Raw genomic sequence first — 25,804 nt, 5'->3', positions numbered from 1 at the left:
GAGCAGAGGACTGTAGAGCGTTGGGCAAGACATCCTTAGGTGGCTGATTCGAGTCCGGCTCGAAGGAATGCCTCCCTTTTGGGGCTTGCATAGGAAAGCTCTGCACCTGAGGGTGGCAGGGGCAGCTTGCATGGAAGGTGAGCGCTGCTGAGTTGTGCAAGGGCACACCAAAAGGGCCTACTGCCTGCCTGGGAGGCGCTGCCCCTGCGAAAAAGTCTTCCTCTCTGCGAGCGCAAGGGGATTAGGCAGCAGGGGTGAGGCTGGCCCACGGGTGGCCAGGAAGCAAAGGGGGAGCAGGCTTGGGTAGCCAGCAGCAGCCAAAGGAAGACCCGAGGGCTGCCAAAGCCCGGGATCGATCCAGGGACCTTTAGATCTTCAGTCTAACGCTCTCCCAACTGAGCTACTCCGGCTGCCAGGGGGCCTGTGGTGGCTCTGGCTGGGCCTTCCTCCCCAGGCCCTGAGCCCAAGGTGGAAGGCTGGGCTTGGGGCTCTGGGCTGCAGGCGCCTGGGCCTCTTGCCTGGCTCCGGGACCTGCGGCTGCTTGGCCAGTGCCCGTGCTTGACAAGGGGAGCCAAGAAGTGGCAAGGCCTGTGGCACAATTGCCACCGTCTGTGTCCCTCTCCAGAAATCTGTCTCTGCCAGCGTGAGAGGCTGGTGTTGAATTCCTCAGGGCGGGGGATCACAAAAGCCTGGTGCCTCCGAAGAGGATTCTCTGGTCGGTGGGGAGGGGGAGGGAAAAAGCCCCTTCAGGGGCCCAGGTGACCCGTGATGCTTTGTAAGTTGGTTGGCTAGTGGCCAGCACTGGCAGCTTCGATTGGCCCGGGCTGCTGAGGTCAGAAAGGTTATTTAAAGGCCCGGTCCAGGAAGAAGGCAGCCATTAGCCATGCGGTCATCGAGATGCATCTGAAACTGGCAGAGGAGCTTCACCATCTGAAACTGGCTTTCTCCTCAAAGAGTGACCTGCCTCCAGAGCAAAACTGCAACCAGCTCTGGATGATGCGGGTGAGTAAGCTACTCGACATCCAACTAGATCCGTAGCTTACAGTAACTCAGATGCGTGATCAAAAGGCTACCTCAGCCGTGCTGGTTTGCTCTATGGGATTGATCCCTGTGATATTTCCATGACGCTGCTCTACCTTTTACCCTGTTTTCGCCCTACCCCCTGTAATCAATAACGTTCTCCTTTGTGACCGGTGTGGGAGACTTATTGAGGGGTGGGTCTAAGTTATGCCGAGGTGGCCCCTTAGGTCTGTGGACTAAGGGACACTTTCCTATTAAGGCCCTGACTTGGGAAAGTGCCCCAAGTGCCTGTATTGGGTGTAGTGCCAAGTGGACGATCAGGCCTGTGTTTTCCAAGGTGCGCAGAGCCAGAATTGAGTCCAGAGCCTTGGGTGGGTGGTGGCAGCGGGAAGCCCAGGCTAGCGGGTGTGCTGCAGGGAAGGGGTCGGCCGGACGTGAGGCACCCCAGGGAGGCACTCGGAGCCTGGAAGGTGGTCGGGCGCAGTGAGGAGGGCGGCTCAAGGCAGGAGCGCCCCCTACTGGCCCGCCACACGGCCTGGGGAGCCTGCGGCTGCCAGGCTCCGGGCCGGCTACATGGCAGGGGCTGGGCTTGATGGCCAGCAGCTGTGGCCTCCTTTGGGAGGGCACTGGCTGGCCTTGTGTGGCCAGGGCTGGAGGCAATGCAGCCGTGCCAGGCAGGCGAGACCAAGCCTAGACGGCTAAGCCGAGCCAAACCCTGCCCAGGTCGGCTGCGGGCGAGACCCGTTTGGGGTGGGCAGCGAGCGCGTTCCCTGCGCGCTCAGGCCGTGGGACGCGGCAGCTGGTGCGTCTCCTTCTTCAGACAGGCGTCTCTGGAGCCGGGCTGGTGTCAGGCAGGCTGTCGAAGTCAAGGCATGTGGAAACTGTGGAGGCCTGACCCAGAGGGACAGGCGTGTGGTCTTGGCGGTGTGTGGGGCCTGCGGGGAAAGCCGAATGGGGAATGTAAGGGGAGAGGTAGGCGGCCCAGCCGCAGCCCTGGGTTGGGGTGGGGTGGGATGGGCCGCCCAGTGGGATGTGCGACCTGTCGGGCCCTGCACCTGGCCTTCCTTGGGCTGGTGCATGTGGCGGGTGTTAGCTGGGCGAGAGCAGTGCCTGGCTGGCAGGTGCGAGTGCCAAAGAGCTCAGGGCTCACCGGGTGGCAGGGCAAGGAGCAGAGGGCCGAGCGGGAGGGGACGGTGATGGTGGCAGGAGTGCTGGGTCCTGGGTGGGTGAGCCAGGTACTTTTGGGCGTGTGTTAACTGAAGCTGCAAGAGTGGGTGGATGTTTTGCCTTTGGTAGCTCAGCTGGTAGAGCGGAGGTATCTGGTTGCTTTGGCTTTTGCTATGCGGATTGCTGGAGTCTGTGTGTCCTGGACCATGGGATTCCCCAAGGATCCAAATTTGGTGGTTGGGGAGTACTGGCAATAAACTGCATGGGACAAGGGGTATTGATCTCAAAGAACAGGAGGTCACAGTGATCGGGTATCAGACCCTTAAGGAAGCTTTCTCCTTTGGAACAATGGATGTCTGTGTCCCACAAAAAAAACAGTGGTAGAAAAAGAGAAAACTCTCATTGGCTCCTTCCCAGTGGGCAAGCTAGCATACTTGTATCCTCTCTTAAGGAGCAACTGTGGCCTTTGGCTTAATCTTCTCCCAAAAAATTAAGCTGCTGGAGAACTAACAGGGATTATGTGGAGAAGGAAGGGAACAAGCTGAGGCAGGAGATAAAGAAAAAATAGGCTGTCAGTGAGCTTTTGTTGGGTCTGATCAAGCCAGCAGGGCCAGATCAATTTAATCTCAGGACCCTGCAGGAATGGGCAGAGGAGATCTCGGGTTCCTTGGCAATGATCTTTATGAAGTTGGGGAAGTTTGGTCAGGGACCAGAGGAGTGGAAAAGAGGCAGTGTAGGTGAGGAATAATATATGCTAGTACTTTCTCCTAGGCCATTATGAATTGTGTCTGTATAATTGTCCTGGCATAGCATCCCAGGGCAAGCCAGCCCTGCAGTCCTCCAGGCATCCCACAGTGTCCTGTTCCTGCCCCAGCCTCAGCCGCTCTTGTACTTGGGGTGGCCAGTCTAGCATGGGAGGAAGACATCTAATACCCCAAGCTAACAAGTCACAGGTGGCTTTCCCCACCTATTTATGGCCTACCCTGACAATTTCCCAGTCATGATGTGCTCACCAGCCACACCCTTGAAATCAGTATTGGAACTGAGTTGTGAAAGTGAGCCACTCCCAGGACATCCATCAGGGACATCAGAAACACAAGCCATGGCCCCATTATCCATGTTTACTGTTGTTTCCAAGTGGAGAAACAGCTGGAACCGAAAGGAGGTTTGGGGTGGGGGCGGCGGGGGGGTGCTCTGCAAAGCTGGAAGTGAGTGCTGACTGCTGAGTGACTGTTCATTGTTGATTGCTGTGTGATTGCTGCCTGGGCTTGAGTCAGCCCAGGCCTAGAAGGGTATGAAAGCAGACTCCCCAGGTGACCAGGGAGCTAGTGAACAGGGACTGCCAACAGGGGAGCAGTTTGCAGGCCAGTTCATAGGTAGTAGTACGCACCATGTAGGAGTAAATGGGAGCTTGGCAGAGACTTCAGTTAAGTGAATGAGGAGAGGGGTTACTACGGGGGGGGGGGGGGTGTGACACAGCCAAGGACCCTGCCCTGCTGCTGCCTCTGGCCCGGAGCTCCTGTGAGGCCTCCACCCAGACAGACCTCTTGGATGAGTTGGCAGTGCCCTAGCCCCCTGTCTGTGGGGGTTGCCTGGTAGGACCTCTGAGGCCTGGGGGGTAACATAGTGGGTGGGGGTCCCCTCACCTGTCCCACATGTGCCTGGATTGAGGCCATGGAGGGGCAGGTGAGGGAACTTAAGGCAGAGGTGAGCAGGCTGCGGGGGATCAAGGCTGCAGAGGATGAGATTGATGAATAATTTCATTCTCTGCAAGCAGGACCAAACACCTAACGCAGAGACATCACGGGAGAGTCGCAGGACAGCGAATTGGCTAGAGGGTCGTACCCAGAGAGTCGTAGTGGATGGGCTGGTATCGACCTGGAAAGGTGTGGGCAGTGGGGTCCTGCATGGCTCGGTCCTTGGACCGATACTCTTCAATGTCTTCATCAGCGACTTGGACGAGGGACTGAAGTGTACTCTGTCCAAGTTTGCGGATGACACAAAACTGTGGGGAGAAGTGGACACACTGGAAGACAGGGAACAACTACAAGCAGACCTGGACAGGTTGGACATATGGGCACAAAACAACAGAATGCAATTCAACAAGGAGAAATGCAAAGTGCTGCACCTAGGGAGGAAAAATGTCCAGCATACCTACTGCCTAGGAAATGACCTGCTTGGTGGCATGGAAGCGGAAAGGATCTTGGAGTCCCAGTGGACTCCAAGATGAACATGAATCGTCAGTGTGACGAAGTTATCAGAAAAGCTAATGGCACTTTATCGTGCATCAGCAGATGCATGATGAACAGAACCAAAGAGGTGATACTTCCCCTCTAGAGGGTGCTGGTCAGACCGCAGTTGGAATACTGCGTACAGTTTTGGGCGCCGCACTTCAAGAGGGATGTGGATAACCTGGAGAGGGTCCAAAGAAGGGCCACACGTATGGTTAAGGGCTTGCAGGCCAAGCCCTATGAGGAGAGACTAGGGCACCTGGACCTCTTCAGCCTCCGCAAGAGAAGGTTGAGAGGCGACCTTGTGGCTGCCTATAAGTTCATTATGGGGGCACAGAAGGGAATTGGTGAGGCTTTACTCACCAAGGCGCCCCTGGGGATTACAAGAAATAATGGCCACAAGCTAGCAGGGAGCAGATTTAGACTAGACATTGGGAAGAACTTCTTTACAGTTAGAGTGGCCAAAGTCTGGAATGGGCTCCCAAGGGAGGTGGTGCTCTCCCCTACCCTGGGGGTCTTCAAGAGGAGGTTAGATAGGCATCTAGCTGGGGTCATCTAGACCCAGCACTCTTTCCTGCCTATGCAGGGGGGTGGACTTGATGATCTATTGAGGTCCCTTCCGACCCTAACATCTATAACAGCTGAATGGAGGACGGTCACCTCCAGAGCTAGGCAGCGTGAGGCTGTGACTGTTTCCCCAGTGCAACTGGGGAACAGAAACAAGGCCCTGGCAGCACTGGAGGATGATGCAGCAGAGGAGCACAGGTGGTCTTCTCATCCATCCTTCCAGGTCAGCAGTCGCCATCAGCAGTAGGATGCCTGCATCAGGGAAGTCAAGTAGTATGAGGATGTCTCTCTCAACTTCCTGGTTCATGTCATAGTGCAGCCCCCCTATATTATGGACATCACCTGCATCATCCACTTTAATGGCACTGGTTCTTGTTTGGCTGTACACAGCTATCCCAACTCACCCCCACACAGACCCAAGAAATGGACCAAGCTGGAGCTCGTCCAAGTTGAAGACTCCTTGCCTCTCCTGGACATGGACAGCAACCATCCCCAGAAAGTAACATCCCAGATGCCACTAGTCAGCATCCCAGTGCTGGGAACTGTGCCCAGCAGTGGGAAGCGCTTCCCCCAGCCGGGCTCGGTTTCCCAGCACTGGGTCCCAAGCAGCAGAAGCAGCCTCCTGTGATCCAGCAGGCAAATTGGGGGCCCACCTGCACCCCCGGGAGGGCTGCGGGGCCTCTGCCAGACTCCTCCCAAGAGTGCAGGCCCCCGATCTGCCTGCTGGATCACAGGATGCTGCTCCTGCTTGTCAGCAGCTTGAGGTGCAGTTCCCTAGAAACCCCTGCACCTATGTCCTTGAAGCTTGGCAAGCTTCATGCCCTCAGAAGGGGCTACCATCCCTGCAAGTTTCATCAGAATCAGGCAAGAAATGACAAAGTTATAGGCCGTTTTGTGCTTCCTCATTATAGCCTATGGCAAAATGTCAAAACAGTGAAACCATTGCAAGGAAACAGAATGGAACAGTCCTTCTGAAATGAAATGAAACTCGAAACAAAACACTGTTCCATAGAAATGGAAGTTGAAGCAGAACGCTGCTGTTCTGCACAGCACTAACATGCATCACTACAGACTAACTAAATAAGAGCGGGGTGAGAGAGATCACATACAAGTCTGTTTTGCAGTCTTGGCAGTAGGAGCAGACTAGTAGTGGTAGGAACAGTAAGTTATGGTAACAATGGAACTGATGGGCATTCACTCCTAGTCACTCCCACCCAGCTGACCACCCAGTCAGTGCTTTCTGCCATGATGGGGAATCCCTGGGAATTCCCAGACACTGGACCATTATAAATAGGGATTCAGTTTTCTATTTGCCATGGAAAAATCTGGAAAAACACCTATTTTCTCATTTTGAGGAGAAACATGTGCATTTTCTTCTTTAAAGGAGCAAAACAGGAAATAGCAGGAGGAATGTGATCAAGCAAGGGGTGCTACATGTATGTGCTCATGCTCACATGCACATGGCAGCCAGCCAGCATGGAGAGCAGTTCCCACAGCTCCCCACAGGTAGGTTTGGGTATGGAAGGATTAATGCCCTTGCCATGAGGGAGGGAGGAATTTGGGCAGTCCTGGAGGCGCTGCCCAACCGGGTTGGTTTACATGGGGCCTGGGCCTTGGGGTGGAAATGCAGAGCCCCAGGACCCTGGGCAGGAAGTGGGACAGAGTTGCAGGTGGCAGCCTGACTCCCTCACCGCTGCACACGCCCCCAAGGGAAGGCATGGGGGGCACATGCTCCCCATATTTTTGCATGGAGTAGATATGAGTTGCCTGCTGTGGGCTCAGGGCTGCCCCACCAGGGGGCCTCCATGGGAGAGAAGGTGGGACCCAGCATGGTGGCAAGGCAGAGTGGGGTAGTGAGGCTCTGCTTCCACTGGGACTTCTGCACTGCCATAGCAAGGTGCCCCAGTCTGCCCAGCAGCAGTGGGGTGGCAGCATGGAGTTGTGCCCGCCGCTGCTGCGGGGCAAGCAGGAGGCGTCGGGCTCCAGACGGTGGCACTAAGCCTCCCTACCCAGCCCACTCTACCCTCCCATGCTGGGTCTTCCCCGCTGTACCACAGAGGCCCCCGGGGGAAGGCAGCAGAGTGGGGCACCAGAATGGCAGGGCTGCTCAGCACCACAAAGTGGGGGGACAGCCACAGCTGGACCCATGTCCGAGTGAGCAAAGGGGACAGGGTGAGCTCTGATTTTTCCATGGTAAAACCCCTCAAACGACCAAAACGCTGCCTTGCATCCATAGATGCTTCTCAAGCAAATCCCGGGACGTCATTCTCCCCTTGTACTCGGCCTTGGTGAGGCAGCAGCTGGAGCACTGTGTCCAGTTTTGGGCTCCACAACTCAAAAAGGATGTGGAAAAGCTTGAGAGAGTCCAGAGAAGAGCCACGCACATGATCAGAGGTCAGGGAAGCAGACCCTACGATGACAGGCTGAGAGCCATGGGGCTCTTTAGCATGGAAAAGCGCAGGCTCAGGGGTGATCTGATGGCCACCTAAAAGTTTATCAGGGGTGACCACCAGTATTTGGGGGAACATTTGTTCACCAGAGCTCCCCAAGCGATGACGACTAGGTCAAACGGTCATAAACTACTACAAGACTGTTTCAGGCTGGACATAAGGAAGAATTTCTTTACTGTCTGAGCCCCCAAAGTCTGGAACAGCCTGCCACCAGAGGTGGTTCAGGCGCCTACATTGAACACCTTGAAGAGCAAACTGGATGCTTATCTTGCTGGGATCCTATGACCCCAGCTGACTTCCTGCCCTTTGGGCAGGGGGCTGGACTTGATGATCTTCCAAGGTCCCTTCCAGCCCTAATGTCTATGAAATCTATGAAATTCAGTGCCAAAATGTAAAGGTACTTAGAATCTATTTCATTATAGTGGTTGAGGCACTGGTAGGCTTCCAAAGTCTGTATTTTATCATTCTGGATACTGATCATCGTGTCTAAAAAGGAGATGCTGGTGTTGGAGTATTCTAGAGAAAGTTGGATGGAGGGATGGTGATTGTTGAATTTCTGATGGAACTCAATCAGAGATTGTAGGTTTTCGGTCCAAATGATGAAGATGTCATCGATATATCTTAAGTATAGCAAGGGTTTGATGGGGCAGTTTTTGAGGAAGTCTTCTTCCAGGTGGCTCATAAAAAGGTTGGCATACTGTGGGGCCATTTTAGTGCCCCTTAGCTGTTCCCATCATCTGGAGGAAGTGTTGATTATTAAAAGTGAAATTGTTGTGTATGAGGATGAAGTGTATAAGGTCAGTAATATCTTTGGGTCTGTATTCTGAGTTGTAATCTTGTTCCTGTAGATATATAAGGCAGGCTTGGATGCCATCCTGGTGTGGGATGTTGGTATATAGGCTGGTAACGTCCATGGTGGCTAGGAGTGTGTTGCTGGGAAGGTAGCCTATGTTTTTAAGCTTCCGTAGAAAGTCTGCTATGGCCTTTTTCTCTGATAGAGAGAGGTTGTTGTGGTGGCGTGTGTTGCTGATTATTTCATTGTTCATTCTTTCCCTGAAGCAGTCAATGCAGCGGTCAAGGTTAGGGTTTCGTCCACTGTGAGGTGTCCAATCTGATGTTTTTTTGGACTTTTTGGCGTTGATCTTTTCCTGAATGTTGTCAGAGGTATATTTAAAATTGTAATTATGTCTATAAAACATTATGTTCAACTGAAACCTACATATATAGTGGTGTTTCATTGAAATCATGGAAAAACACAGATCTGGGGGAGTTTCATCAGAGAATTTGCAAATTTGAAACAGTTTGAGAAAACCAGGATCCCTGAATGAGGCATGCTGGAATTTGTGCTCTCACTGTCTACCTACTAATGGAGAAGCAGCAATGCTGTGGGACGATGCTTGGAAGAGTGATGTGTGTACACAATGGTGCCACAACTTATTTGATCCAGGACAAATACCAGGATAATCTGGACCACGTCAGATGCTACTTTTGTTCATGCCCTAGGTTTTTCCCAGGACAATGCTTTCCCTGCTCAGCCTTGGGTCCTTTCTTAATGACAGAGACCTTATTGACTAGGAGCTGAAGCCTTGTGGAGGTAACAGTTTGAGATTTCTCCATGGCAGGCACTTGATGTTCTGCTTCTTTCATACAACACCATAACCCCAACAGCTTTAAAAAGGAGATGTTTACTGGCAGAGCTGACCCTAGCGGGGTGCAGGGCCTGGGGTAAATCCAGTGCTGTAGCACTGCCCTGCATGCCCTGGACAGCACACAATCTTTAGCATGGGAGGGGGTTGAGTGGCTGGATGCGAAGCTGGCAGTGCGGGGAAATGGTGTGCGGTGGCGGCGCAGAGTGGGGCTAGGAGGGGCTGTGGCCACTCCACCCGGCTCTGTGGGGCCAGTGCAGGGCCTGGGATGGTTGCCCTGATTCCCCCTCCCACCCCCCAACCCCCCCGGGATGGCTCTGTTAACTGGTATAGTAAACTTCAGAGGCAGTACAGCAGGGTTCCCAGGTTCTTATAAACATAGAAAAGTAGAGAACGTGTAGTTCAACCCCTTGCTTGAACCAGGATCATCCCTATCTAAGCCATTTTAGGTAAGTCTTTTCCTAAACTATTCTTGAAGACTTAAGAAACAACCCTCACACACAACTGTCAGGCATAATCATTCTTTCACCTATCCTAGGGAAAGCGGAGGGCAAGGGTATTGTAAGTGTCTTGTTACTACGAGGACAGAAAGTAGTTTCTTAAACCATGTTTAAGTTATCCAAGGAAGAGGATCATTCCCCCGATACAGAAGAAGGCCAAACCCTCATATTCCATTCAATATGACCAAGGGCTAGAAGTCCTTTCTGATCCTAATTGTGATGATTGGTCTGACCCTGAGTACAGTAGCAAGAGTCTCAGAGCATCAACTTCAGCTCCAGAAGAAGCATCAGCACAACCAAGTCAAAACCCACAACCCAGGTTGTAGACAACACCCATTGCTTCTGAGGAAAGTGACATAAAAAATTAAGAAACTGACACCTGTAGCCGGACAAGAAAAAAAATCCTTCTTAACTCCATGTGGCAGCCAGAAACATGAGAAAACCAAACAAGTTCATTCTGCATTGCAACCTGCAGACTGCAACTACCCCCCCTGCCCCCCCAATATATCACACATCCAAACTCAGGAGTGGGCAAAATATGGCCCATGGACCAGATCCAACCTCCCAAGAGATGGTATCTGTTGCAGACACGTGCAGAGAATGGATCATGGGTCTTTCCCGGGACCTGGACCCCGGGCCCAGGCTGTCACCATCCTATGGCCCTGGCCCTGGCTCTGAATGCCCGACCTGCTCCCTAAGAAGGAGATTCCACAACATCACTAGGCAGTCTATTCCACTAGGAAGTATTTTCCTGATACACACTCTAAACCTAATTTGCTGCACTTTAAAGTCATGGCTACCTTCCCTACTCTCTGCACTGTGGGAGAAAGTTCTTCTCCCTCCTCTTTAGGGTAGCACTTCAAATATTTGAAGACTGTTATCATACCCCCACCTTACTCATCTTTTTCTGCAAGAAAAATATGCCCATTTCTTTCAACTTCTCCTCATCTAAGTTGCCTTCCTTTTATCATTTGTGTTGCTCACCTTTAGCCCATCTCTCATTTCTCCCCATCCCTTGTAAATTGAAGTGGCCAGATCTCAGGGTAATTTTGAACTACTCACAGAGCATTATGGTCAGAAGGCTCCAAATACTTTTAATGAATTACATGCTGGGGATTATTTTCCTGGTCTTAGAAGAAAATAACAAATATCTGAGTCTTCCCCTGGTAACTCAGCACTAACCCCATGCTCAGCTGAGCAGCGTTGAGACTCCCAAGGGATAGAGGTTTACAATTCTTACCCAGCCGTCCAAAGGACGGTGCTTCTCCATGGGAGGGATCGCTTTCAGAATGCCAGCTAAGTCACCGACTATGACCCACACTCAAAGCTGGAGAGCAGGCCCATAGGATCCATGCTGGCATTTGGATTCTGTGTCTCATCTCCTTGTTTTAACACCTATACAATGCATGTCAACACTTTTGGTTGACATGCATTGTATAGGACGGACCACGTTCGGCTGCTATCCAGCCAAACTCAGGATGGCAGCCAAAGTCTTTCTTCGTCCTCTGGGCTCAGGTTACCTAAAGGACTGAGAACGTTGGCTCTGGGTCTTGATCGAGGTGGTGATCTTCCGAATGGGAGCATTTACTTTCTCTGAGGCCGGAGATGATATCTTTGTTTTTTAACTGATGAATCCGGCTGGGCTGAGGTGTTGGGTTCAGGGGAGAGGTTACTAGCACTTGTACCCTGATGCTCCTCACTTGCCTGAGCGAGGTCCTGAGGGTCTTTGTCCCTGGCCTCAGGGAAAGGCCCCAACCTTGGTTGGAATTCAGCTGCTTTGGGGTCCAATGAAGGTGATACCTTCTTGCAGTGCGAGGCGTGAGTCCACGTGTGGTGACCTTGGCAACGAACAGCAGTATTAGTTGTCAGAAGTACCTGGAAAGGTCCCTTCCATCTGGGTTGAAGTGCGTTTTTCCGTTGATGGACCTTTAGATAGACCCAATCTCCTGGTTCGAGCTTCTGACAGGGAACATCTGGTGGTTGAGGTAAGGCTTTTTGGACCTGTGAATGAACTGACCTGGCATACTTCATTAATGCCTTGCAATAATTTAGTACAGTTTCATCAGTTAATTGTAGGTCTGTTTGATGTGGGGCAACAGGTGGTGTGGCTGGCATCCTCATGGGTCGTGCCATGAGTATTTCATAAGGGGTTAGGCCAAGTTTTCTGTTAAAAGTGTTTCTAATGTCCATAAGAGCAATGGGCAGGGCATCAGGCCATTTGAGGCCTGTTTCAGCACAAATTTTCGAAATGCGCATTTTTAAATCAGAGTTTTTATGTTCTATAGCACCACTTGATTGTGGATGATAACTACAGTGTAGGTGTTGCTGTATGTTGAGTGCTTGGCAGATGTTTTTTACTATCTGTCCTGTGAAATGGGTGCCTCGATCGCTATCTATTGTGAGGGGCAATCTAAATCTAGGGATTAATTCTTTGAGCAATTTCTTTGCTACAGTGATGGAATCAGCATGTACGCATGGATAGGCTTCTACCCATCCAGAGAACACATCAATAATAACAAGAATGTACTCATAAGAACAGCACTTAAGTAGCTGCACAAAATCAATTTGCAGATTTACAAATGTTCCCCATGGAGGGGGATGGGCTGCGGGTGTTGTTTTTACCCGTTGCCCAATGTTGGGAGCTAGACAGATGGGACAGGAGCTACAGTACTGTTGTGCCATGGAAGGAAAATTTGGGGCAAACCAATCTCTTTGTACTGTAGCAATCATTCCCCCTTTGCTCGTATGGGCCACAGAGTGGGTTAAACGAGCAAGATGTGGCAAAAGCTCTCTAGGCGCCACCAGGCGGCCGTCCGGGGAGCACCAGAGAGAGTCGGGGTACAGTGAACATCCTGCACGCAGCCAGTCATCCTTTCCTTTTTTTAGGGCCTGTTTTTGAAGAAGGGCCAGACTTGAAAGGCTAGCCAAAGGAGACTGGTCTGAAAAACAAACAAGACCAGAGTTAGGAGCCTGTGGGCCAGAAAGGGCCGCGTTTCTGGCAGAACGGTCTGCCAGATCATTTCCTCGTGTGACATCATCAAAGGGTTTCTCATGAGCTTTACATTTAACAATAGCAATAGCAAGAGGCAGTTGAACAGCTTCTAAGAGCGCTTTTACATAACAACCATGACTGATTTGGGTCCCTGATGAAGTGAGGAACCCTCTTTGTTTCCAGATTTGTCCAAAATCATGAACAACACCAAAAGCATACTTAGAGTCAGTATAAATGGTTGTGGTTTGATTTTTTGCAAGAATGCAAGTACGTGTTAAAGCAATGAGTTCAGCAACTTGAGCAGAACGAGCTTGGGGTAAAGAATAGGCTTCTAAAACAGCATACTCATTGCATACTGCATATCCCGCAACTAATTTGCCTGCATAATTTTTAAGACCAGAACCATCAACAAACAAAACAAGGTCAGAGTTTGGGATAGGCATGTCCTTGAGGTCAGTTCGAGGGGTTAAGAATTGAGTTGTGACAGACAGGCAATCATGAGGCTCACCATCATAGGCGATTGGCAGAAGTGAGGCAGGATTCAGAATTGAACAGCGATTTAAGGTTACATTTGCAGCTGACAGTAGAAGTTTTCATATTTAGTAAGACGGGAATTGGAAATGTGCTGAGTTTTTCCCTAAATAGTGTACTTTAGAATTACAGAGCTGCAGTTTAGATTTTGAGGCCTTGTGGCTTTTTATTTTTTTTTTTTTTGAGCTAAGGCTGTGAGGAGTGTCAAAGTATCTTGCTTACAGGCCTCTAAAGTGGGTGAGGCTAACAACAGATCATCAATATACTGAACAAGGGTGGACCCCACCTTTGAACATGATAGGATCCAAATCCTTCTTCAGGATCTGGGAAAACAGAGTGGGGGACTCTGTATATCCCTGAGGGAGTCTTGTCCAGGTATATTGAAATCCCTGATAAGTAAATGCAAACACATACTGGCTATCCTCATGAACGGGGATAGAGAAAAAGGAGAACAAAGGTCCACTACTGTGAAATATGTAGCATCTGAAGGGATACAGGAAAGAAAAGTGGTGGGGTTAGGGACCACGGGGAAAGCGGGTAAAACAGCAGCATTTACAGCTCGATGGTCTTGCACAAAGCGATTGTCATAACCCAAAGGTATGATTTTGTGTGTGCTTCGGCACTAGAATTATCCCCGTTAAATTACAGCTTCATTGCACGGTGGAGTTTTGCTGCATAGAGAACCCACGTGCAAGAGAAAAGTTCCCGCCAATTTGCAGCTCTATTTGCGGGGTGCATTTCTCAAGTTGCAAGAGAAATGCACGGTGCAAAGGAGTTCCCGCCACCCGTATGCAAGTTTGTTCCCCGCTATTGGCTAGTTCTAAAATTATTCCCACGTGGCGGCTAGCGATTGGCCCGCTAGCCGTATAAGAGGCTTGAGCGGTTTCCGCCTAAGCCGAGGAGGACTCCACACCGATCTCGTGGGGACTCTGGGTACACGGCAGGGCAATAGAAACCTTGTGTGAGATTCAGAGGAGTCTGGCGGCCTGATCCACCGCCCACCTCTTCCCGTCTTCGAACGATAAAATTTTATAAGACGTATCTACGAGTTTCCAATTCGGTGGCGCACTTGTCCAAGGCATCCGGAGCTCTGTTTACATGGAGCCTAGCAAACTCCACGTGATTTTTCGTTTCGTGTTGTCTGTAACCGCAACTCAAGCAAGTTTTCCAGCCTGCACCACGACCATCTCCGGTGTAAGTAAACAATCTTCAAATCTACCATTACGCGTCTGTGCCTAATTCTAGCTCGTCGCCCGTCCTCTCCAACCCGGCGTGCCCGGGCTGGTGGCCACAGCCCGCATGCAGCATGAAAAGGGCCCGGATCACAGCCGGCCCGCACAGCGATAAGTATCTTTACCAGGTTTCTTGACAGGTAGGATAGGTGTGTTACAAGGGGAGCATGTTGGGACAATAATCCCTTGCTCAAGGAGTGAGGAAACGACAGGCTTGATCCCTTCCTCAGCTTCCTTTGAGATGAGGTACTGTGGGACACGAGGAAGTGGCTTGGTAGGGTTCAGGGTGATACGCACTGGTTCAGCACTTAGCATGTGCCCCACTTCATTCGCATGGGTGGACCACAGCTGTGGAGGTACTCGTGCCAACAGTTCCTCTTGCAAGTAGGAAGTGTCAGGATCAGAGTACTCCTGGGTTAGCAAAGCCACAAGCTCGGTTTCCCTCTGTTCTGGTACCTCAAGGTAAACACCATCTGGGCTACAATAAATCACGCATCCCAGTTTACACAGCAAATCCTTTCCAAGAAGGTTGACAGGTGCACAAGGGCTAAGAAGGAAGGCATGATTTTCAGACAAAGGGCCAATAGAGATGGAGACAGGTTCAGAGATGGGATATGGGATAGGCTGTCTGCCTATACCGACAGCATTTACAGTTTCAGGGGAATGAGGTAGGAAAGGAAATTCAGTAGCCTTTAGCGTGGAGCGGGAAGCTTCGGTATCAACAAGACAGGAGACAGGTTTACCAGAAATAAGGCATTCAACAAAGGGACCAGATTGGTCAGTAGCAAGCAAAGGAGCAATGATGTCACTGTCCCTCAGGCTGTCCTATTCAACACTGGGAAAACTGACAGGAAGAGGAGGTGGGGGCTGGGGGCTGGGTCCTTGGCCGAGGTGGTTGGGGCATTCTGATTTCCAATGTGCTTCTTGCTTGCAATAATGACATTGGTTCCCATAGCCTGGGTTTTGTGGGCCCGAGGATCTGTCTCTTCCCCTGAATCTACTGGGGCCTCTCCTTCCCCGTCCTCATCCCCTTCCTCTACCTGGACCCTGCAATTGAGAAATCTGTAAGGCCATTAACTTAAACTCAGCATTGTCTTTGAACCGTTCCAATTTGTTATGAAAATGGTTAGCTGCAGCAAGGACTTCAGTCAAATCTTTAGTTTCCCAGCCAATAATTACTGTTTGAATTTTCTCAGCAATTTTAGGGTTAAGTCCCTGGACGAATGCTGCCACTATTGCTTGTTTAGCATTTTCGACCCGGTCATCCATTCCTGAATATCGTTCAAATGCCTGTTTGAGGAGTTCCAAATAGTCACTGGGGTGTTCATTTTTGTTTTGTTTACAGGTATTTATTTTGGTTCAGTCTGCCTTTTTTGGGCAAATTGTGAGAACTGCCCGAACCAAAGCATTTCTCTTGTCAATAAAGTCTTGGCCAGTCCCTGGGTTTTGATCTGGCCAAGTACTGGCAGCGTACAGACTCAGCATAGTTTCCTTGGGCAAAATGGATCGCATGAGCTGATTAATGTCAGCCCATGTTGGATTATAACAATTTATAACAGTCTGCAATTCTTCCTGAAATTTTTCTGGGTCTTCCCTGATTTGGGGGAATTTTTGAGTTAAATTGTAGAGATCACCTGGAGTCCAGGGTGCATGCACGGTTACTATATTTTGTCCATTGGTGCCAATGCCTGGCATTTGTCTTAGGGGGAGAATTTGTACATCCCGTGATCTAAGATTAATGGCAGATCTTTGCATGCCTATTCCCATTCTTCTAAATACACCTGTGGTGGGTTGTGACCCAGGAGTAAATTGCCACACTGGTGATGATTGAGTAGCAGGTATGGTGGATGAGTTCGGACTATTAAACTCCGTAGATGAGTTTACCAAAGGAGCTTCAGCTAATGGGTTACTAGCCTGGGCTGCAGCCTGATGTTGAACCGGTTGTTGCTGATGTGGGAGTTTCAGGAGAGCAGGGTTCGAACAAAAGTTAAGGATATTCTTTGCTGGCTTTGGCAGTGGGGGCACCCCGGGCAATGCTGGATACATTGGTGCGGTGGCCGGTGTGTAATTTGGGGGAGCAGCCAATTTTTCCCGAACAGCTTTTAACTGCTGTTTTAATTTTTTTTGAGAGTCTTTTAGACTTTCAGTTTGAGATTTTGTTCGCCTTTTGGACATCTCATCATACTAATAAAAGAACACGTCCCACTGGTTTTATGGTGTTTTGGATTCACGCCAGGTTTCAACCTTGGCCAGTTTGCTGCAGGGATTGATGTCCCTCACACAGCTTTATCCCACTCAAAACCCCAGAAAGCAGAGGGAGAGAACAGAGGTCTCAAGCCCTGAGACAGATTTTCTCTCGCTGTCCCTGAGGCTTGTCCTGCACATTGTTTCAGTTTGCTTCATCAGTGAAGAGCAGGGGTGCCCCCCCTGCCACCCCCCACCCATGGGTATTAGGCTTTCCTGGCTCCCAAATCAGCATTCAGACTTCAGCACCCCAGGAACAAGAAGAGAGATCAGGCCAAGTGGCCGCAACTTTAAATAACTTTTCTGACCTCATCCAGGGCCCCAGCCAGAAAGCAGCTTCATTGCACCACCGTTAATGCCGATCCAAGGCGGTCGGCCCTCCAGGACTTGGCCAGAGTCACTGAGCTGGGTTCTAAATAGAGCGGGTCAGAGCAGGTGCATAGGCACCCAGTGGGTGACACTCCCAAACAGCGAGGAGGCTTTTGTCGACAGGGTAAAGCTGTAGAGGTGGCTGGAATTGTTTCTAATGAATCCCCTTGGTTTAATGGCACAATCTCACCTGAGTTGATGGAGCAGAGATGGAGCCATTCCTGTGGGAGCAGGTTTTGGAAACTGCTTGACCAGTTACAACCCCCCTGAGGGAAACAGCCTGGGGAAGGTGTTGTGCCCACAGAGGCGTTCCCTAGGAAGGACTGACATCTGGCTGTGCCCGCTCTTTACTGCTGGCTTACTCCTTCTCTCCTTACAGAGCAAACAGAACCGACTGTCTCTGGCTTTGCTTCAGTTTATTATGTGTGATTTACTTGTGTTCTGTGTTTGACTGATGCTGAGTTTTGCTGGAGCCACAAAACCCTTGGAAGACTGTCTGACTACCTGGGTTTCCTTTTTTCAGACTCTGGCAAAACAAGAGCCTGCTTCCAAAGATGGCCAGGCCACTCCATCAACTCCTTCCCAGGTATCCCGGCCGCCCTTTCAGGCGACAGCTGCCTGCTGCTCTCACTTAGTCGGCAGAATCTCTTTCTGCCCGTGGGGACTCCTTGTCTCCAGGCGTAAGGAGAATCCATAGTGTGGCGAGCTCCCTTTTTAATTATGCCCCTCCTCCTTTCAGGGTGCGATGCACAGTCCCTTATTTGTGGGCATCATCTGATTTTTAGCCCCTACCTGGACTGTTCTCTTCCTTAGCATTTCGACTGGTCTTCTGGGAAAGTTGCCTGGAAAGGAAGCTGAGCAGCAGGTGTCTGGGGATGCGGAGACCTTGAACTAGAGGAGATGCTACTTCCTCTGAGGGAAATAATCCCATTTCTGTTCAGCTGTGAAGTGAAATCTCACCCCTGTGACCATGGCAAGTGTCTGAGGATTTGGTTTTTCAGGCAGTAGCCAAGGCAAGCTAAGAAGGCAACGAATGTTTTGCTTGAATGAGGCAGACAAGGTTCCTTGAGTGAATTTGATATCTTTTATTAGACCAACCCAAATAGTTGGAGAATAGTTATTAAGCAAGCTTTCAAGTTCAAAAACCCTTCGTCAGGCTAAGGAAGTTTCAGCAGTTGGTGTGTACTTGAAGCATTTCATTTGAATTTGGGGAGATGCATTTCAAAACAAATACATTCAGGTAAAGACTGAAGCAGAAATATAGTTTGCAGGTATAGTGTGAACCATCTCACTTCAAAAATACCAAAGGGAGGCTTTACTTCTGTTTTTTCCTTTTCCCCAGTTTCTTAGGCCATGCAAGTGGAGGATTTCGAAATGCCATCGCAAACTGCTTTGCTTAGCCCTAATAGGCACTGTTTGGCAACAAAGCTTAGTGCCAAGAAATCGGTCATGCCATCCTGCCTGTAACAGCCTTGATTTCACATGCACGTGACAATTAGCTCCATCTCCATGTGAAAGCATTGACTTGCAACTCTAGTAGTCTGAAATACAGACCCCTGCGCTGCCTTCTGCCCGAGTCCAGTCTCACACAGCTAACCCCCTCTCTCCACTCAGGGCCTGCCAATGGCACAGGAGACGAGCTCGGAGAGCAATTTGTTTGCTACCTTGTGGGCGTTTTGGATCAGCCCTGAGAGGGAGCCTGGCTGAGTCCCCCAAAACATCTGCTGAGGTAAGAGAAATGTTTAGGGAAAATACCACGTTACATTTTTCCAGAGAGAGCAGTGAGAGAAATGTGGGGCTTTTCCTACCTTCGCTGCCTCTCCTAAGAGGTGGACGGCTGGGACTGTTTTCCATGGGGCCCCAGGCAGCCGTGTCCAGGACCCCTGGGCTTCTGGTCAGTACGATTCACAGAAGAGAGACCACCACTGGCAAAACAGTTGCTTCGCAGAGTGCAGCTGAATTCACGTGGTAGTAGTGGAGACCTCCTCGGCTTGGGTATGGGAATAAGAAGGGCCCATCGCTGGCAGTGCTGGGCCCCAGGGCTGTGTGACCCTCTGCTGAGAGGCGGCCAGCCCTCCTCTCCTCTCCTCTCCTCTCCTCTCCTCTCCTCTCCTCTCCTCTCCTCTCCTCTGTGTTCCCAACATTTTGCTCCTCCATTGTCAGACTGGATCTTTCTCCAGCTCATCTTCCTGGTCAGAGAATAAATCATCAGGTCAGAGGGAACGCCCTCGGCACCCGTTTCCTGTGTGGATCAATGGCGTGGCAGGAAGCCAGAGGCTCCTGTCACTTTAATGAGGGTGCAGCGGGCCAAGTGGGCTGTGTGCAGCTGCAGCAGGAGAGCACGTGCTGGCCATGGGGAAAAGGGGAAACCCCTGTGTGTGGCTGGTGAGCCACATGACCGGAAGGGGTGCGGCTTAGAGGTACATAAGCCCAGGGCCTGTGGCAAAAGGGGCAGTCTTGCCCTGCATGCTGGGGGGAAGGAGCTCCTGGGAGAGAGAGAGGCCTCATGGAACAGTGCCATGGACACCCGAGCTACCCAGGGGTGCTAGACAGAGCAGCTAAAGGAAGGGTGACCACCTGGCCTGGTTTGCCGAGACAGTCCCAGATTAAAGAGGTCAGCCTGGCTGGCTGAGAAGAATTATAATGGGTGCCTCGGGAATGCAGGGGTGCAGGGTAGGGAGTCAGAACAGCACTGAGTGGCACAACCCAGCTAGCAGGCAGCAGCCAGGAACGGCTGCCCACCTAAAAGCGACCCAGCCCCCTGCCAGCTTGTGAGAGTGCGGGAGGAGAGGTTTGGGGCAATGTCCCGGATGTCCATGATCTTGTTATGGTCAGCCTAGCTAAAGGGAGGTATGCCTTGTGGTGGGGCATTGACCCAGAGTGAGGGTAAAGTTTAGCTTGGGAAGCTGCTTGCTTATACTTGTGTTACACTGAAGTCTAAGACTGGAGGACTGGGTTGTGGCTATGGGGGTGCTATGGAAGTCACGGGGGCACCTGCGAGACACCCAGCATAGAGCTGTGCAGAGGGGAGAGACCTTAAAGGGCCTGAGCAGCATGAGAGCAGCCCAGCCTGGGTCAGGGACCCTGGGGGTGGGGATGCAAGGCAGCAGCTTTGCCAGGGCTAGGGCCAGGGGACCAAGCAGCTCAAGATGGTTGAGAGCAGGGCCAGGGGCCCAAGTAGCCCAAGATGGGCAAGACCAGGGTCAGGGGCCTAAGGGGGCTGAGAAGGGCAAGACGGGATTGAAGTCCAGAACCTGAAGTCTAAGGCCATGGACCTTGGCTGACGGAGCACAGCCAGAGAAAAGGGACCAAAGCCAGGAAGGCTGAAGCCCCAACAAAGATTTGAGGCCTGAGCGGTCCAAGTGTTGTGATGGAGCCAGGGACCCCCTGAAGTGATATGAAGTACCACCTGCAAGGCATGGGTATGGCTACAGGGACAGATGGAGCCACTTATGCCTCTCAGGAGATATAGTGGCTAAGGACAAGACTGGTAGCAGTTGGGCGCATGGAGCACTAGACAGCTGAGGACTGAGGCTTACTCTGGGTCTCAGGGGCAGCCTTCTGCAATACTATCAATCCACACAAGACATAACTGGTTTGAAATACCCTCTGTCCTACTCCTTTAATCCCATGCATCAGGTTAGTGACAAGGCCCAATCCATGGTTTTTCCTCAGGTGAGTGGGACGCAGCCCTGTGGCAAGGATTGCAGGGTCTAAACAGAAATGCTTTGTTTGTGAAGTTACAAAATGCAGCAATTGAGCACCCTGCAGGCTAAGTACCCCCACTTCAGGCTGGAAAGGTGCCATGAATACATCCCACGGCATCCAGCTAGCAGGTAGGAAAACACTTTGGAGTTAGGAGTTGTCCTTGTCCAAGGGCTCTGCTGAATCTGACTTGTAAGATCCCCTCAGAGCTATTCCCAGTGAAAGGGCACAGGGCTCTTCCTGCCTGGGGTGGCTGTGGCCTGGATCAGGAGCATCAGTAACCTTGAGGTGGTGGGAGACATACTTGAGGTACTGATAGCAGGTGCATGAGGTTTAGGAGGACCAGGAAGTGAAGGACTGGATGGAAATGCTCATTAGCAACAGTCAGCAGCTTTGACTACGTTTTACTTGAGAGCTGTCTCAGTGCTCACCCAGGCGCATCCAGGGGCATTGCTAGGGGTGCCTGTCACTGGGAGTGGGGTTGTGGCTTGGGCATTGCATTGGTTTTAATCAAATGCTTCATCTTCTCCGTCACTGACATCATGTCACCATGTCTTTCACTGCAGATACTTAAGATGCTTCTGGGGGCTGTACCATGGCAGTACCCAAGCCCTCCCAGGAAAAGGATTTTGGACAGACGACCTCCTGGTGCCCTCCCGGTAAGACACAATAACAGTAGAACATCAACAGCTGCTTAGTGGCAGAGCCCAGGTTCGAGAGGACCTAGGGGCTTGGTGTGTGCCTCCTTTTTGCATCTTGGGAAATCTTTGCTGTCACGTTGGATACCTTTCTGTCTCAGTACTTTGAGATTGCAATGTCTCAAGGTCCAACTAGTAATATGATGTTCAAGGTGCATCTGGCAGCGTCCAGCAGGGCCAACCTGCTGCAGGGGAGGGTGGCAGGGTGGAACAGGTGCTTTGGCACCCTTCAAAAGTGAGCAGCTGTGGCAGCGGGAGACACCAGCACTGGTTAGTTCTTTTCATCCCCCACCCCAACCTGAAAGGGCTGGTGTGGTCCTAGCGTCTGCCCTCAGACTAGGCCTGTGTTGCTCCCCAGCCAGATCTCTTGGTACTTAGAAGCCGCACTGCTTCCAGCAAATGAGCCCTTTGCACGGATGTGCTGCTGTTCTGCTGCTGGGACAGCTGCTGCCTGAGCACCCAGTTTCCCCCCAGACACCATGTGTGCACGAGCCCTCTCTTGTGCTGAGAGAGGCAGGGCTGGGGCTCCCCTGCCGTGCTGAGGACCAGGGCTGAGCTCAAGTGCAGACCAAGGCAGAACCAGAAGATCACTTGGCCCTGGGCAGAATCTGCAAACTCAAGGGGTTTTCCTCAGGGAAAAGCTGAAGGCCTGGAGGTGGAGGGACCCCTTGTTTGATCAGCAACCACCTTAGCTGGTGGAAAGTACCTTTTGTTTATGGCCTTGATCTTTTCAGAGGGCATGAACCAAGGATGATGCCATGTCTGGGAAGAAGCCAGGGCAGGCAGAGGTGAGTTTTTCTCCCAGCTGTCCACTTGTGCCTTTGAACCCAGGCTAGGATCCCTTCAGGCCACTACCCATGGGGACACTTCACACTGCTTGAAGCTAGATTTCCAACAAGTGTCCCTAGCAGGCAGCACCTATCAGTGCTGTGGGAACGGAAACCCATGGGACCCATCCTGTCTCCCTAACAGGAGTTTCTGATTCTTGGGATGCTTACAGTATCCCAAGTATCAACTTCTAGCCAAATGGACAGGATGGACAGAGAGAGAAGGTGATGGAAATACAATGTGCCCTCCAATTCCCATATGACACCATGCCAGTGCTATCACTCACCCTGGCCCCACTGCCAGGGAAGCCAACCTTGTGATGCAAGATCAGACGTTTGGTACTGCTGGAAGCAGAGGTTTGTGCCCCGGCCTCCTCTAGACTCATGATGCAGGAACCTTTGTCCATGAATGTCCCTTTGCAGCTTTTGCCTTTCTCAGAGGTTCCCACTGAGATAATTCATGTTTTGTACAGACATGTAGAAAACCCCATTCTGCCTAGGAGCTATTGGCCAATGTCTCCAAGCCTGGAACCTGCAAGATCAGGTGGCAGAGCATGGCAGCCTTAATGGGTAGGTGAGACTGCCGAGCAACTGGGAGGCTTTTGTCAGCTGTTTATCATACAATTGGAACAGAAATCCTAAAGCTCCTGTGGAGATGTTCTTCATGCAGTAGCTCCTGTATTTTTCCACCTTTCCCAACTGCATCCCTTGGGAGTGGAAGTGCTGGGTTGGTGCACAGTCTTCTCTTGCCCGAGTCCTAACACAGCGGGCCTCCTGGGCACCTCTTGGACTTCACAGTTCTGCCAGTAACATCATGTTAAACTTTCCAGACAGGAAAAACTTGGAGTCCTGGTCAGCTTCGACCCACTGGGAAGGGGAGGATCCAGCATGTCTTGGAGTCATTGCAAAAGGTATCATGTCTGTTAGTGGTAACAGATTTTCCAGTTCTGCACTCCAGCAATGGCCCGTGTGGTAAGGATGTATCTGAAATTGCCCTTTCATGTGCTGGGCTGGAATATGTTTACATGTCATCTCAGCTTCAAGTGAGAATCCAAGTGAGAATCCAAGCTTCAAGTGAGAAACCCCTTCAAGCAAGGGAATTGAATTAGCTTGAGGCCACTCAGATTGTTCTTCCTCTTTATGAAGTCAGGGGAGACAGGCAGGTGAAGGTGTTATGTTTTGGGACATATGTGCCTTGAGGGTGTTATGGCTGGGGACCTTGACTGTGCTGTGCCAATGCTCCTGCTGGGACCAAAGCCAGAGGCTCCTGGCTAGAGGGTCTTACCCATCTGCCTAGGATCAGACCAACGCCACATTTGGGGTCAGGAAAGAATTTTACCCTGTGGTGAGATAGGTATGGTCTGTCGGGGTGCGGGGTTCTTTCCTCTGTAGTGGGGAGTGTGACTTGTATGCAAGATCTCTCAAGTGTATATTGATAACATTTCATAGAAGCAGGACGTTGGCTGCCATGGTTCTCCTGCTTCACCTGTGGCAGGTGAGGGTGTTACGTCTTGCGTCATGCCAGGGTTGAGGGCAGTCTGATGTAGAGTTTAGATGATGGATTGTATAGGATGGTTTGGATAGGGATGTTCCTCTCTCAGGCAGGGGCTGGACTGGCTGTGACCTCTGCTGGTCCCTTCTTCCAGCCCCACTTCTCTATGATTTTATGTTTTAAGTTGTTCACGTGAAGTTATTAGTGAATGTTTCTTTTTACTTTTGAGAACTGGTAGTCCATCGGAAATAATTTGTATTTTATTTCCAGATTCCAGGCAAGAACTGTGCAGCTTGGTGCAGCATCCGAAATCTGCTTTCTATGGTTGGTCTCCTCTTAAGTTTCCCAGTATCCCCTTACAGCAACTGCTTTGTGCAGCCTCTGGCCTGTACAGAGATTATCTCCAGAAGCGCATGCATTGGGGGCTTCCAAGCCCTGAAATTATTTACAGTGATGGGAACTTTGTGTAAAGCAGAAGTGGCTGCGCTCACACAAGATGGCTGAGTTTTGGAGGCAGCTCCATCACCTCTCCCCTCAGACATGTCTTGTGTTACTCACCAGAGATATCTCTTGACACCTAGGAGCCCCACAGCTGGGACTCCGAGGAAGTCTTCTAGGACACATCTTCTAGGGAAGGGGCCCTGGGCAGGAATTGAAAGCAGCAGTGAGAGGTTTAGGGGGTCTAACCCTGGAATAGGGACCGGGAACGAATAGCTGGATGGAAGTGAGGGTTAGCAACAGACAGCAGCTTTCACTGGCAGCAGTGCACTCACCCAGGCACAGCCATGGGCATTGCCGGGGGTGCCGCCCCGTTGGGATCAGGGTGTGGCCATGGCTTTGTATTGGTTTTAATCCCATGAGTTTTCTTCTCTCTCACTGATGCCATGTCACGATGCCTTTCACCGCAGCCACTAAAGATGATTCTACGGCTGTACTATGGCAGTTCCCACGCCTCTCTGGGAACACGGACTGTGACCCGCGACCCCCAGCTCTCTCCTGGTAAGATGCGAGAACAGTAGAGCCCCAGTGGCTGCTGGGTAGAGCTCAGTGGGGAGAGAGCCTAGGGTTTGGTGCCTGCCTCTTCTTGGCACCTTGGGCAAGCTTCCTCACTGCATGGGGGCATTGTTTGCCCTACCCCTGGGGACAGTTCCCACTGCTAGAGACTGGATTTCCAACATATGTCCCAGGCAGGCAGCAGGTGTCAGTGCTGTGGGAACCCCAGCACACTGTGGGGTCCACCCTGTCTCCTTGGTAGAAGTTTCTACTCTTGTGACTCAGCTGATGTTAGTCAGGACGAACTTCTAGGCAGCTGGGCAGGATGGATGGGTGAAGACAGCTCTGATGGGCTGGTGCCCTGTGGAACAGCAAGGCTGTGCTCAGAGTATTTGCTAAGGGTCTTGACAAGTGATTCTAGCTGTGTGGTGGTCTCTGCACACCCCTATACATCACCCTTTGTTTTTTCTCCCTCCTCTGCCACCTGGGAAGTTGCTGAAAGTTTCTCTGTTGCCTTTTTGTATTTCAGGACCTGGTCTGCAGGACATCAAGCATGAAGGAGTGGATGTGGGGGCTGTATGATGTAGGGCAGAAAATCAGCACCAGAAAGCTACTCCCTCTGTTCTACCCCTTCCCTCTCCAGCCCTCACCACCCTCCCTGCCTCTCCTTTCCCCCTATATATTATGTTAGGTTAGGCTAGGTTAAGTTATATTATATTGTTTTATTTCCTATTATATGGTATTGTGGTGAACTGCCTTGTAGTATATATTAGATGCTGGTTATTTGTGCGCCTCTGTGCTTCTTTAGACAGAAGCAGCTGTTTGTTGTAGCCTGCCCATAACATGCAACTGTGCTGACATCCATCTGGGACAACTGGGTACAAAGCAGCAGTTGTTCCATCCTGCTCCCTCTGTGTTGGGCTGTGCAGTGCATGTAGCTACACTGGACCAGCCTTGATTCCCTGTCCCACCCCAGTGCTGGTGCACAGCTCCTTCAGGCCTGGGCACATTCTGGAAGGCAGGAGGGGAAATACACTGGGAACAAGCAGACCAGAGGCACAGCCTGTGCATGGTCATGCAGTGCTCAGCCCTGCTGCCTGGGGCTGTGCCTGGGCTGCCCAGGGGGACTGCAGCGTGAGG

At 51.2% G+C, this 25,804-nt stretch overlaps 1 long non-coding RNA gene and 1 other non-coding gene across 3 annotated transcripts; one reads left to right on the top strand and one right to left on the bottom strand.

The window, feature by feature from the left end:
- The first annotated feature begins 138 nt into the window (after nucleotides 1–138).
- LOC132244782 (uncharacterized) lies at nucleotides 139–25,399 on the top strand. Of its 2 annotated transcripts, XR_009456540.1 has the most exons (9): nucleotides 139–1,002; nucleotides 18,564–18,678; nucleotides 20,625–20,785; nucleotides 21,221–21,313; nucleotides 22,087–22,140; nucleotides 23,010–23,090; nucleotides 23,942–23,995; nucleotides 24,580–24,670; nucleotides 25,194–25,399. It is a non-coding gene; the product is annotated as an uncharacterized LOC132244782 (long non-coding RNA). The 2 variants fall into 2 exon arrangements; XR_009456539.1 differs by lacking the exon at nucleotides 20,625–20,785.
- On the bottom strand, nucleotides 338–410 carry TRNAF-GAA (transfer RNA phenylalanine (anticodon GAA)). Its single transcript has one exon. It is a non-coding gene; the product is annotated as a tRNA-Phe (tRNA).
- Nucleotides 25,400–25,804: the final 405 nt, after the last annotated feature.

This window comes from Alligator mississippiensis, chromosome 14, assembly GCF_030867095.1.
Source record: "Alligator mississippiensis isolate rAllMis1 chromosome 14, rAllMis1, whole genome shotgun sequence".
Taxonomy (NCBI): domain Eukaryota; kingdom Metazoa; phylum Chordata; order Crocodylia; family Alligatoridae; genus Alligator; species Alligator mississippiensis.
This window is presented reverse-complemented; position numbering and strand designations above follow the sequence as displayed.